We start from the raw sequence: 12,483 nt of genomic DNA on the forward strand, positions 1-12,483 counted from the left end.
TCCTTGCAGACTGGCAGCTCTGGCGGCTCCTTGCAGACTGGCAGCTCTGGCGGCTCCTTGCAGACTGGCAGCTCTGGCGGCTCCTTGCAGACTGGCAGCTCTGGCGGCTCCTTGCAGACTGGCAGCTCTGGCGGCTCCTTGCAGACTGGCAGCTCTGGCGGCTCCTTGCAGACTGGCAGCTCTGGCAGCTCCTTGCAGACTGGCAGCTCTATGCAGACTGGCAGCTCTATGCAGACTGGCAGCTCCTTGCAGACTGGCAGCTCCTTGCAGACTGGCAGCTCCATGCAGACTGGCAGCTCCATGCAGACTGGCAGCTCCATGCAGACTGGATTCTCCGGCAGCGCTGTAGAGACGGAAGGCTCTGGCAGCGCTAAATCAAATCAAATTTATTTATATAGCCCTTCGTACATCAGCTGATATCTCAAAGTGCTGTACAGAAACCCAGCCTAAAACCCCAAACAGCAAGCAATGCAGGTGTAGAAGCACGGTGGCTAGGAAAAACTCCCTAGAAAGGCCAAAACCTAGGAAGAAACCTAGAGAGGAACCAGGCTATGTGGGTTGGCCAGTCCTCTTCTGGCTGTGCCGGGTAGAGATTATAACAAAACATGGTCAAGATGTTCAAATGTTCATAAATGACCAGCATGGTCGAATAATAATAAGGCAGAATAGTTGAAACTGGAGCAGCAGCACAGTCAGGTGGACTGGGGACAGCAAGGAGTCATCATGTCAGGTATTCCTGGGGCATGGTCCTATGGCTCAGGTCCTCCGAGAGAGAGAAAGAAAGAGAGAATTAGAGAGAGCATATGTGGGATGGCCAGTCCTCTTCTGGCTGTGCCGGGTGGAGATTATAACAGAACATGGCCAAGATGTTCAAATGTTCATAGATGACCAGCATGGTCGAATAATAAACCTAAACCAACCTTACCTGGTTGAATGCTCTCGGTCGCCCTGCCAGTGCGGCGAGGTGGAATAGCCCGCACTGGGCTATGCAGGCGAACCGGAGACACCGAGCGCAAGGCTGGTGCCATGTAAGCCGGCCCAAGGAGACGCACTGGGGACCAGATGCATAGAGCCGGCTTCATGGCACTTGGCTCGATGCTCACTCTAGCCCGGCCGATACACGGAGCTGGAATGTACCGCACCGGGCTATGCACCCGCACTGGAGACACCGTGCGCACCACAGCATAACACGGTGCCTGCCCGGTCTCTCTAGCCCCCCGGTAAGCACAGGGAGTTTGCGCAGGTCTCCTACCTGGCGTAGCCATACTCCCTGTTAGCCCCCCCCCAAGAAATGTTTGGGGCTGACTCTCGGGCTTCCATCCGCGTCGCCGTGCTGCCTCCTCATACCAGCGCCTCTCCGCTTTCGCCGCCTCCAGTTCTTCTTTGGGGCGCCGATATTCTCCTGGCTGAGCCCAGGGTCCTCTTCCGTCAAGGATCTCCTCCCAAGTCCAGAATTCCTTATTTCGTATCTCCTGCTGCCGCTGTTGCTTCTCCTGCTGCTCCTGCCTGTTGACACGCCACTTGGTCCTGTTGTGGTGGGTGATTCTGTAACGGTTTTCTGTACATGAAAGAGAGTCAGACCAAAATGCGGCGTGTAGATTACGATCCATGTTTATTAAACTGAAGCAACACGAATCTAAATACAAACACTACAAAACAATACATTTAACGAAAACCGAAACAGCCTAATACTCGTGCATATAACCACGGACATCAGGACACTAAGGACAATCACCCACGAAACACTCGAAGAATATGGTTGCTTAAATATGGTTCCCAATCAGAGACAACGATAAACACCTGCCTCTGATTGAGAACCACTTCAGACAGCCATAGACTTCACTAGAACACCCCACTAAGCTACAATCCCGATACCAACACACCACCTACAAAAACCCATGCCACACCCTGGCTTGACCAAATAAATGAAGATAAACACAAAATACTTTGACCAGGGCGTGACAGAGAGAAAAATTACATTCAAATCAACGTTTATTTGTCACGTGAGCCGAGTACAACAGGTTTAGTACACCTTACACCCACCCTTTACCCCCCCATACCGACCACCCTTTACCCCCCCCCCCCCCCCCCCCATGCCAACCACCCTTTCCCAGCCTGACTTTGGAACACCAGGCTACATTATTATTCACCACCGGCACCAACAACCTGCGGGAGGAGCAGGAAAGAGTAGGCAGCCTGGTCAACAGAGTAGCAGAGAGGGCCTCCGAGTGGTTCCCCAAATACCACTCAAATACCCCAATTACCATCTCCACTCTGCTGCCCCGCAAAGACTTTCATCCCCGTACCATTCATAAAGTCAACGCTGACATCACCAGAGGGTGTGGCCTACTCCCGAACGTGCACGTTGCTCACCACCCAACAATCACCCCAGAGCACCTGCACGACCACTCCCACCTGAGGAAGCAGACAGTAGGGATGTTTGCCAAGTCTCTAAAGGACGTGGTACTTGGTAGGCAAACACCCCCTATGCTGCGCTGGACAGAGGACCACCAACCAGACCCAGTGCCCCCCACAGGCCCCACCCATCACCAGGGCATCATCACCTCCATCAGCTTAGCCAGACTGGACCGGGCCCAGCCTTCTACCCTGCAGCAGACCACCACCTCTACCAGACCAGAGAGGAAGTCCGTCTGGCCCAGACCTGGCCCTCGTCCACTCCACAGGGACCAGCCTACTACCCTGCAGCAGACCACCACCTCTACCAGACCAGAGAGGAAGTCCGTCTGGCCCAGACCTGGCCCCCGTCCACTCCACAGGGCCCAGCCTACTACCCTGCAGCAGACCACCACCTCTACCAGACCAGAGAGGAAGTCCGTCTGGCCCAGACCTGGCCCCCGTCCACTTCACAGGGCCCAGCCTACTACCCTGCAGCAGACCACCACCTCTACCAGACCAGAGATGAAGTCCGTCTGGCCCAGAAATGGCCCCCGTCCACTCCACAGGGACCAACGCAGCAACACAGAGGTCCTCAGAGGACGTTAGAACTCTGTAGGATTGAGTGAGATTAAACAGCTGTTACTGTAATTTAATTCTGAGTGGTTAAAAAATGAGTTTTCGTGGCTCCAACAAAATATATATTTTCTTAGAAGTGGAGAACGTTATTATCCCCAAACTACAACAGTGACTGATAAATAGTGCATTTAAAATAGTGTTTTTTTGTCTGTAGAGGATACAATTGGAGTCGGAAGTTTACATACACTTAGGTTGGAGTCATTAAAACTCGTTTTTCAACCACTCCACAAATTTCTTGTTCACAAACTATAGGTTTGGCAAGTCGGTTAGGACATCTACTTTGTGCATGACAGAAGTAATTTTTCCAACAATTGTTTACAGACAGATGATTTCACTTATAATTCATTGTATCACAATTCCAGTGGGTCAGAAGTTTACATACACTAAGTTGACTGTGCCTTTAAACAGCTTGGAAAATTCCCGACAATGATGTCATGGCTTTAGAAGCTTCTGATATGCTAATTGACATAATTTGAGTCAGTTGGTGCCTCTTTGCTTGACATCATGAGAAAATCAAAAGAAATCAGCCAGGACCCATACAAAAATTGTAGACCTCCATAAGTCTGGTTCATCCTTGGGACCACGCAGCCGTCATACCGCTCAGGAAGGAGACACATTCTGTCTCCTAGAGATGAACGTAATTTGGTGCAAAAAGTGCAAATCAATCCCAGAACAACAGCAAAGGACCGTGTGAAGATGCTGGAGGAAACAGAAACAAAAGTATCTATATCCACAGTACAACTAGTCCTGTATTGACATTACCTGAAAGGCCGCACAGCAAGGAAGAAGCCACTGCTCCAAAATCCACCATAAAAATCCAGACTACGGTTTGCAACTGCACATGGGGACAAAGATCGTACTTTTTGGAGAAATGTCCTCTGGTCTGATGAAACAAAAATAGGACTGTTAGGCCATATTGACCATCGTTATGTTTGGAGGGAAAAAGGGGGAGGCTTGCAAGCTGAAGAACACCATCCCAACCATCCCAATCTACTGCAGAGATAGCCTGCAAAGATCTGTCATACTTTCCAGGTCTATGCCCAAACAGTCCGAGCTTCTAATTTTAAAAAGTAATCTCTCCAGAAATGAGTCTCTCACTGTTGCTGCCGGTAATAGTTTCCCCTCAGCTCCCAGCTGTACCCTGGACACCATATGTGAATTGATTGCCCATCTATCTTCACTGTTCGTTCTGTTACGGTTTGCAAATGCACATGGGGACAAAAAAAAACAAATTTAATTCATCAGCAGCTATCTGATCAGCTTACCGATCACTGCAGCTGTACATAGCCCATCTATAAACAGCCCATCGAACTACCTACCTCATCCCCATATTGTTTTTATTAACTTTTCTGCTATTTTGCACACCAGTATTTCTACTTTTACATTATCATCTGCACATCTATCACTCTAGTGTTTATTTGCTCAATTGTAATTACTTCGCTACTATGGCCTATTTATTGCTTTGCCTCCTTACTCCATTTGTATATATATTTTTCTATTGTGTTATTGACAGTACATGTGTTTATCCCATGTGTAACTGTCTTGTTGTTTTTGTAGCACTGCTTTGCTTTAACTTGGCCAGGTTGTAAATGAGAACTTGTTCTCATCTGACCTACCTGGTTAAATAAGGTGAAAAAAACAACAACAAAAACAGCATTCCACATGCCACAATCAACAGCCTGATCAAATGATGGTCACACGAGATACACCAGTTGTCTGATACACGCCCCTACCTTTTTAAAAGTCATCTTCGACCAACAGATGCATATCTGTATTTCCAGTCATGTGAAATCAACAGATTAGTGCCTGGTGAATTTATTTCCATTGACTGGTTTCCTTATAAGAACTGTAACTCAGTAAAATCAATAACCCAAACCTCAGTGAAGATATACTTGAACTTAACCTAACATTAACCCAAACCTCAGCGAAGCTATACCTGAACTTAACCTAACATTAACCCAAACCTCAGTGAAGCTAAACCTGAACTTAACCTAACCTTACCCCAAACCTCAGTGAAGCTATACTTGAACTTAACCTAACATTAACCCAAACCTCAGCGAAGCTATACCTGAACTTAACCTAACATTAACCCAAACCTCAGTGAAGCTATACCTGAACTTAACCTAACCTTAACCCAAACCTCAGTGAAGCTATACCTGAACTTAACCTAACATGAACCCAAACCTCAGTGAAGCTATACCTGAACTTAACCTAACCTTAACCCAAACCTCAGTGAAGCTATACCTGAACTTAACCTAACATGAACCCAAACCTCAGTGAAGCTATACCTGAACTTAACCTAACCTTAACCCAAACCTCAGTGAAGCTATACCTGCACTTAACCTATCCTTAACCCAAACCTCAGTGAAGATATACCTGAACTTAACCAAACATTAACCCAAACCTCAGTGAAGCTATACCGGAACTTAACCTAACCTTAACCCAAAACTCAGTGAAGCTATACCGGAACTTAACCTAACCTTAACCCAAACCTCAGTGAAGCTATACCTGAACTTAACCTAACATTAACCCAAACCTCAGTGAAGCTATACCTTAACTTAACCTAACCTTAACCCAAACCTCAGTGAAGCTAAACCTGAACTTAACCTAACATTAACCCAAACCTTAGTGAAGCTATACCTGAACTTAACCTAACATTAACCCAAACCTCAGTGAAGCTATACCTGAACTTAACCTAACATTAACCCAAACCTCAGTGAAGCTATACCTGAACTTAACCTAACCTTAACCCAAACCTCAGTGAAGCTAAACCTGAACTTAACCTAACCTTAACCCAAACCTCAGTGAAGCTATACCTGAACTTAACCAAACATTAACCCAAACCTCAGTGAAGCTATACCTGAACTTAACCTAACATTAACCCAAACCTTAGTGAAGCTATACCTGAACTTAACCTAACCTTAACCCAAACCTCAGTGAAGCTAAACCTGAACTTAACCTAACATTAACCCAAACCTTAGTGAAGCTATACCTGAACTTAACCTAACATTAACCCAAACCTCAGTGAAGCTATACCTGAACTTAACCTAACATTAACCCAAACCTCAGTGAAGCTATACCTGAACTTAACCTAACCTTAACCCAAACCTCAGTGAAGCTAAACCTGAACTTAACCTAACCTTAACCCAAACCTCAGTGAAGCTATACCTGAACTTAACCAAACATTAACCCAAACCTCAGTGAAGCTATACCTGAACTTAACCTAACATTAACCCAAACCTTAGTGAAGCTATACCTGAACTTAACCTAACCTTAACCCAAACCTCAGTGAAGCTATACCTGAACTTAACCTAACATTAACCCAGTCCAGGCACGGTGTCCAGTTCAGCTCCATGGCCGGAGCCTTCCTCGGCGGGCCCAGTCCGGGCACAGTTGCAAACAGTAGTCTGGCTTTTTTATGGCGGTTTTTGTGGAGTTGTTGAAATATGAGTTTTAATGACTCCAACCTAAATGTATGTATTTAGGTATATTTATTGACATTGTTCCCAGTAATCAACATACAGTAGATAGGCTACATAATACAGGATGAATAAGGTAATAAAAATATATATTTTCTTAGAAGTGAAGAATGTTATTATCCCCAAACTACAACAGTGACTGATAAATAGTGCATTTAAAATAGTCGTTTTTTGTCTGTAGTGTATACAATTGAAGTCGGAAGTCTACATACACTTAGGTTAAAACTCGTTTTTCAACCACTCCACAAATTTCTTGTTAACAAACTATAGTTTTGGTAAGTCGTTTAGGACATCTACTTTGTGCACGACACAAGTAATTTTCCAACAATTGTTTACAGACAGATTATTTCACTTATAATTCACTGTATTACAATTCCAGTGGGTCAGAAGTTTACATACACTATGTTGACTGTGCAGTACGAGCTTCTAATTTTAAAAATTAATCTCTCCAGAAATAAGTCTCTTACTGTTGCTGCCGGTAATAGTTTCCCCTCAGCTCCCAGCTGTACCCTGGACACCATATGTGAATTGATTGCCCATCTATCTTCACAGTTCGTTCTGTTAGGTGACCTAAACTGGGATATGCTTAACACCCCGGCCGTCCTACAATCTAAACTTGATGCCCTCAATCTCACACAAATTATCAAGGAACCCACCAGGTACAAACCTAAATTCGTAAACATCGGCACCCTCATAGATATTATCCTGACCAACTTGCCTTCCAAATTCACCTCTCCTGTTTTCAATCAGGATCTCAGCGATCACTAACTCATTGCCTGTATCCGTTATGGGTCCGCGGTCAAACGACCTCCACTCATCACTGTCAAACGCTCCCTAAAACACTTCTGCGAGCAGGCCTTTCTAATTGACCTGGCCCGGGTATCCTGGAAGGATATTGACCTCATCATGTGAGTAGAGGATGCCTGGTTGATCTTTGAAAGTAATTTCCTCAGCATTTTAAATATGCATGCCCCTTTCAAAAAATGCAGAACTAAGAACAGATGTAGCCCTTGGTTCACTCCAGACCTGACTGCCCTCGATCAGCACAACATCCTGTGGCGTACTGCTCTAGCATCGAAAACTCCCAGCGATATGTAACTTTTCAGGGAAGTCAGGAACCAATACACACATTCAGTTAGGAAAGCAAAGGCTAGCTTTTTAAAACAGAAATTTGCATCCTGAAGCTCTAACTCCAGAAAGCTCTGGGACACTGTAAAGTCCAGGGAAAATAAAGGCACCTCCTCCCAGCTGCCCACTGCACTGAGGCTAGAAAACGTTGTCCCCACCAATAAATCCACGATAATCGAGAATTTCAATTAGTATTTCTCTACGGCTGGTCATGCTTTCATCCTGGCTACCCCAACCCCGGCCAATAACTTCGCACGATGGACCCGTACAAATCAGCTGGGCTAGACAATCTGAACCCTCTCTTTCTAAAATTATCCGTCGCCATTGTTGCAAGCCTTATTACCTATCTGTTCAACCTCACCTAAAGATTGGAAAGCTGCTGCGGTCATCCCCCTCTTCAAAGGGGGTGACACTCTACATCCAAACTGTTACAGATCTATATCCACCCTGCCCTGCCTTTCTAAAGTCTTCGAAAGCCAAGTTAACAAACAGATCACTGACCATTTTGAATCCCACCACACCTTCTCTGCTGTGCAGTCTGGTTTCCGAGCTGGTCACGGGTGTAGCTCAGCCACGCTCAAAGTACTAAACGATATCATAACCGCCATCGATAACACCTTACTCCATTTGCACACACTGTATATATATTTTTCTATTGTGTTATTGACGGTACATTTGTTTATCCCATGTGTAACTGTGTTGTTGTTTTTGTCGCACTGCTTTGCTTTAACTTGGCCAGGTTGTAAATGAGAACTTGTTCTCATCTGACCTACCTGGTTAAATAAGGTGAAAAAAACAACAACAAAAACAGCATTCCACATGCCACAATCAACAGCCTGATCAAATGATGGTCACACGAGATACACCAGTTGTCTGATACACGCCCCTACCTTTTTAAAAGTCATCTTTGACCAACAGATGCATATCTGTATTTCCAGTCATTTGAAATCAACAGATTAGTGCCTGGTGAATTTATTTCCATTGACTGGTTTCCTTATAAGAACTGTAACTCAGTAAAATCAATAACCCAAACCTCAGTGAAGCTATACTTGAACTTAACCTAACATTAACCCAAACCTCAGCGAAGCTATACCTGAACTTAACCTAACATTAACCCAAACCTCAGTGAAGCTATACCTGAACTTAACCTAACCTTAACCCAAACCTCAGTGAAGCTATACCTGAACTTAACCTAACATGAACCCAAACCTCAGTGAAGCTATACCTGAACTTAACCTAACCTTAACCCAAACCTCAGTGAAGCTATACCTGAACTTAACCTATCCTTAACCCAAACCTCAGTGAAGCTATACCTGAACTTAACCTAACATTAACCCAAACCTCAGTGAAGCTATACCTGAACTTAACCAAACATTAACCCAAACCTCAGTGAAGCTTTACCTGAACTTAACCTAACCTTAACCCAAAACTCAGTGAAGCTATACCGGAACTTAACCTAACCTTAACCCAAACCTCAGTGAAGCTAAACCTGAACTTAACCTAACATTAACCCAAACCTTAGTGAAGCTATACCTGAACTTAACCTCAGTGAAGCTATACCTGAAATTAATCTAACCTTAACCCAAACCTCAGTGAAGCTAAACCTGAACTTAACCTAACATTAACCCAAACCTTAGTGAAGCTATACCTGAACTTAACCTAACCTTAACCCAAACCTCAGTGAAGCTATACCTGAACTTAACCTAACCTTAACCCAAACCTCAGTGAAGCTATACCTGAACTTGACCTAACCTTAACTCAAACCTCAGTAACGCTATACCTGAACTTAACCTAACATTAACCCAAACCTCAGTGAAGCTAAACCTGAACTTAACCTAACATTAACCCAAACCTCAGTGAAGCTATACCTGAACTTAACCTAACATTAACCCAAACCTCAGTGAAGCTATACCTGAACTTAACCTAACATTAACCCAAACCTCAGTGAAGCTATACCTGAACTTAACCAAACATTAACCCAAACCTCAGTGAAGCTATACCTTAACTTAACCTAACCTTAACCCAAAACTCAGTGAAGCTATACCTGAACTTAACCTAACCTTAACCCAAACCTCAGTGAAGCTATACCTGAACTTAACCTAACCTTAACTCAAACCTCAGTAACGCTATACCTGAACTTAACCTAACATTAACCCAAACCTCAGTGAAGCTATACCTGAACTTAACCTAACCTTAACCCAAACCTCAGTGAAGCTATACCTGAACTTAACCTAACATTAACCCAGTCCAGGCACGGTGTCCAGTCCAGCTCCATGGCCGGAGCCTTCCTCGGCGGGCCCAGTCCGGGCACAGTTGCAAACAGTAGTCTGGCATTTTTATGGCGGATTTTGTGGAGTTGTTGAAAAATGAGTTTTAATGACTCCAACCTAAATGTATGTATTTAGGTATATTTATTGACATTGTTCCCAGTAATCAACATACAGTAGATAGGCTACATAATACAGGATGAATAAGGTAATAAAAATATATATTTTCTTAGAAGTGAAGAATGTTATTATCCCCAAACTACAACAGTGACTGATAAATAGTGCATTTAAAATAGTCGTTTTTTGTCTGTAGTGTATACAATTGAAGTCGGAAGTCTACATACACTTAGGTTAAAACTCGTTTTTCAACCACTCCACAAATTTCTTGTTAACAAACTATAGTTTTGGTAAGTCGTTTAGGACATCTACTTTGTGCACGACACAAGTAATTTTCCAACAATTGTTTACAGACAGATTATTTCACTTATAATTCACTGTATTACAATTCCAGTGGGTCAGAAGTTTACATACACTATGTTGACTGTGCAGTACGAGCTTCTAATTTTAAAAATTAATCTCTCCAGAAATAAGTCTCTTACTGTTGCTGCCGGTAATAGTTTCCCCTCAGCTCCCAGCTGTACCCTGGACACCATATGTGAATTGATTGCCCATCTATCTTCACAGTTCGTTCTGTTAGGTGACCTAAACTGGGATATGCTTAACACCCCGGCCGTCCTACAATCTAAACTTGATGCCCTCAATCTCACACAAATTATCAAGGAACCCACCAGGTACAAACCTAAATCCGTAAACATCGGCACCCTCATAGATATTATCCTGACCAACTTGCCTTCCAAATTCACCTCTCCTGTTTTCAATCAGGATCTCAGCGATCACTAACTCATTGCCTGTATCCGTTATGGGTCCGCGGTCAAACGACCTCCACTCATCACTGTCAAACGCTCCCTAAAACACTTCTGCGAGCAGGCCTTTCTAATTGACCTGGCCCGGGTATCCTGGAAGGATATTGACCTCATCATGTGAGTAGAGGATGCCTGGTTGATCTTTGAAAGTAATTTCCTCAGCATTTTAAATATGCATGCCCCTTTCAAAAAATGCAGAACTAAGAACAGATGTAGCCCTTGGTTCACTCCAGACCTGACTGCCCTCGATCAGCACAACATCCTGTGGCGTACTGCTCTAGCATCGAAAACTCCCAGCGATATGTAACTTTTCAGGGAAGTCAGGAACCAATACACACATTCAGTTAGGAAAGCAAAGGCTAGCTTTTTAAAACAGAAATTTGCATCCTGAAGCTCTAACTCCAGAAAGCTCTGGGACACTGTAAAGTCCAGGGAAAATAAAGGCACCTCCTCCCAGCTGCCCACTGCACTGAGGCTAGAAAACGTTGTCCCCACCAATAAATCCACGATAATCGAGAATTTCAATTAGTATTTCTCTACGGCTGGTCATGCTTTCATCCTGGCTACCCCAACCCCGGCCAATAACTTCGCACGATGGACCCGTACAAATCAGCTGGGCTAGACAATCTGAACCCTCTCTTTCTAAAATTATCCGTCGCCATTGTTGCAAGCCTTATTACCTATCTGTTCAACCTCACCTAAAGATTGGAAAGCTGCTGCGGTCATCCCCCTCTTCAAAGGGGGTGACACTCTACATCCAAACTGTTACAGATCTATATCCACCCTGCCCTGCCTTTCTAAAGTCTTCGAAAGCCAAGTTAACAAACAGATCACTGACCATTTCGAATCCCACCACACCTTCTCTGCTGTGCAGTCTGGTTTCCGAGCTGGTCACGGGTGTAGCTCAGCCACGCTCAAAGTACTAAACGATATCATAACCGCCATCGATAACACCTTACTCCATTTGCACACACTGTATATATATTTTTCTATTGTGTTATTGACGGTACATTTGTTTATCCCATGTGTAACTGTGTTGTTGTTTTTGTCGCACTGCTTTGCTTTAACTTGGCCAGGTTGTAAATGAGAACTTGTTCTCATCTGACCTACCTGGTTAAATAAGGTGAAAAAAACAACAACAAAAACAGCATTCCACATGCCACAATCAACAGCCTGATCAAATGATGGTCACACGAGATACACCAGTTGTCTGATACACGCCCCTACCTTTTTAAAAGTCATCTTTGACCAACAGATGCATATCTGTATTTCCAGTCATGTGAAATCAACAGATTAGTGCCTGGTGAATTTATTTCCATTGACTGGTTTCCTTATAAGAACTGTAACTCAGTAAAATCAATAACCCAAACCTCAGTGAAGCTATACTTGAACTTAACCTAACATTAACCCAAACCTCAGCGAAGCTATACCTGAACTTAACCTAACATTAACCCAAACCTCAGTGAAGCTATACCTGAACTTAACCTAACCTTAACCCAAACCTCAGTGAAGCTATACCTGAACTTAACCTAACATGAACCCAAACCTCAGTGAAGCTATACCTGAACTTAACCTAACCTTAACCCAAACCTCAGTGAAGCTATACCTGAACTTAACCTATCCTTAACCCAAACCTCAGTGAAGCTATACCTG

The sequence above is a fragment of the Oncorhynchus clarkii genome, unplaced genomic scaffold (genome assembly GCF_045791955.1).
Source record: "Oncorhynchus clarkii lewisi isolate Uvic-CL-2024 unplaced genomic scaffold, UVic_Ocla_1.0 unplaced_contig_13971_pilon_pilon, whole genome shotgun sequence".
Taxonomy (NCBI): domain Eukaryota; kingdom Metazoa; phylum Chordata; class Actinopteri; order Salmoniformes; family Salmonidae; genus Oncorhynchus; species Oncorhynchus clarkii.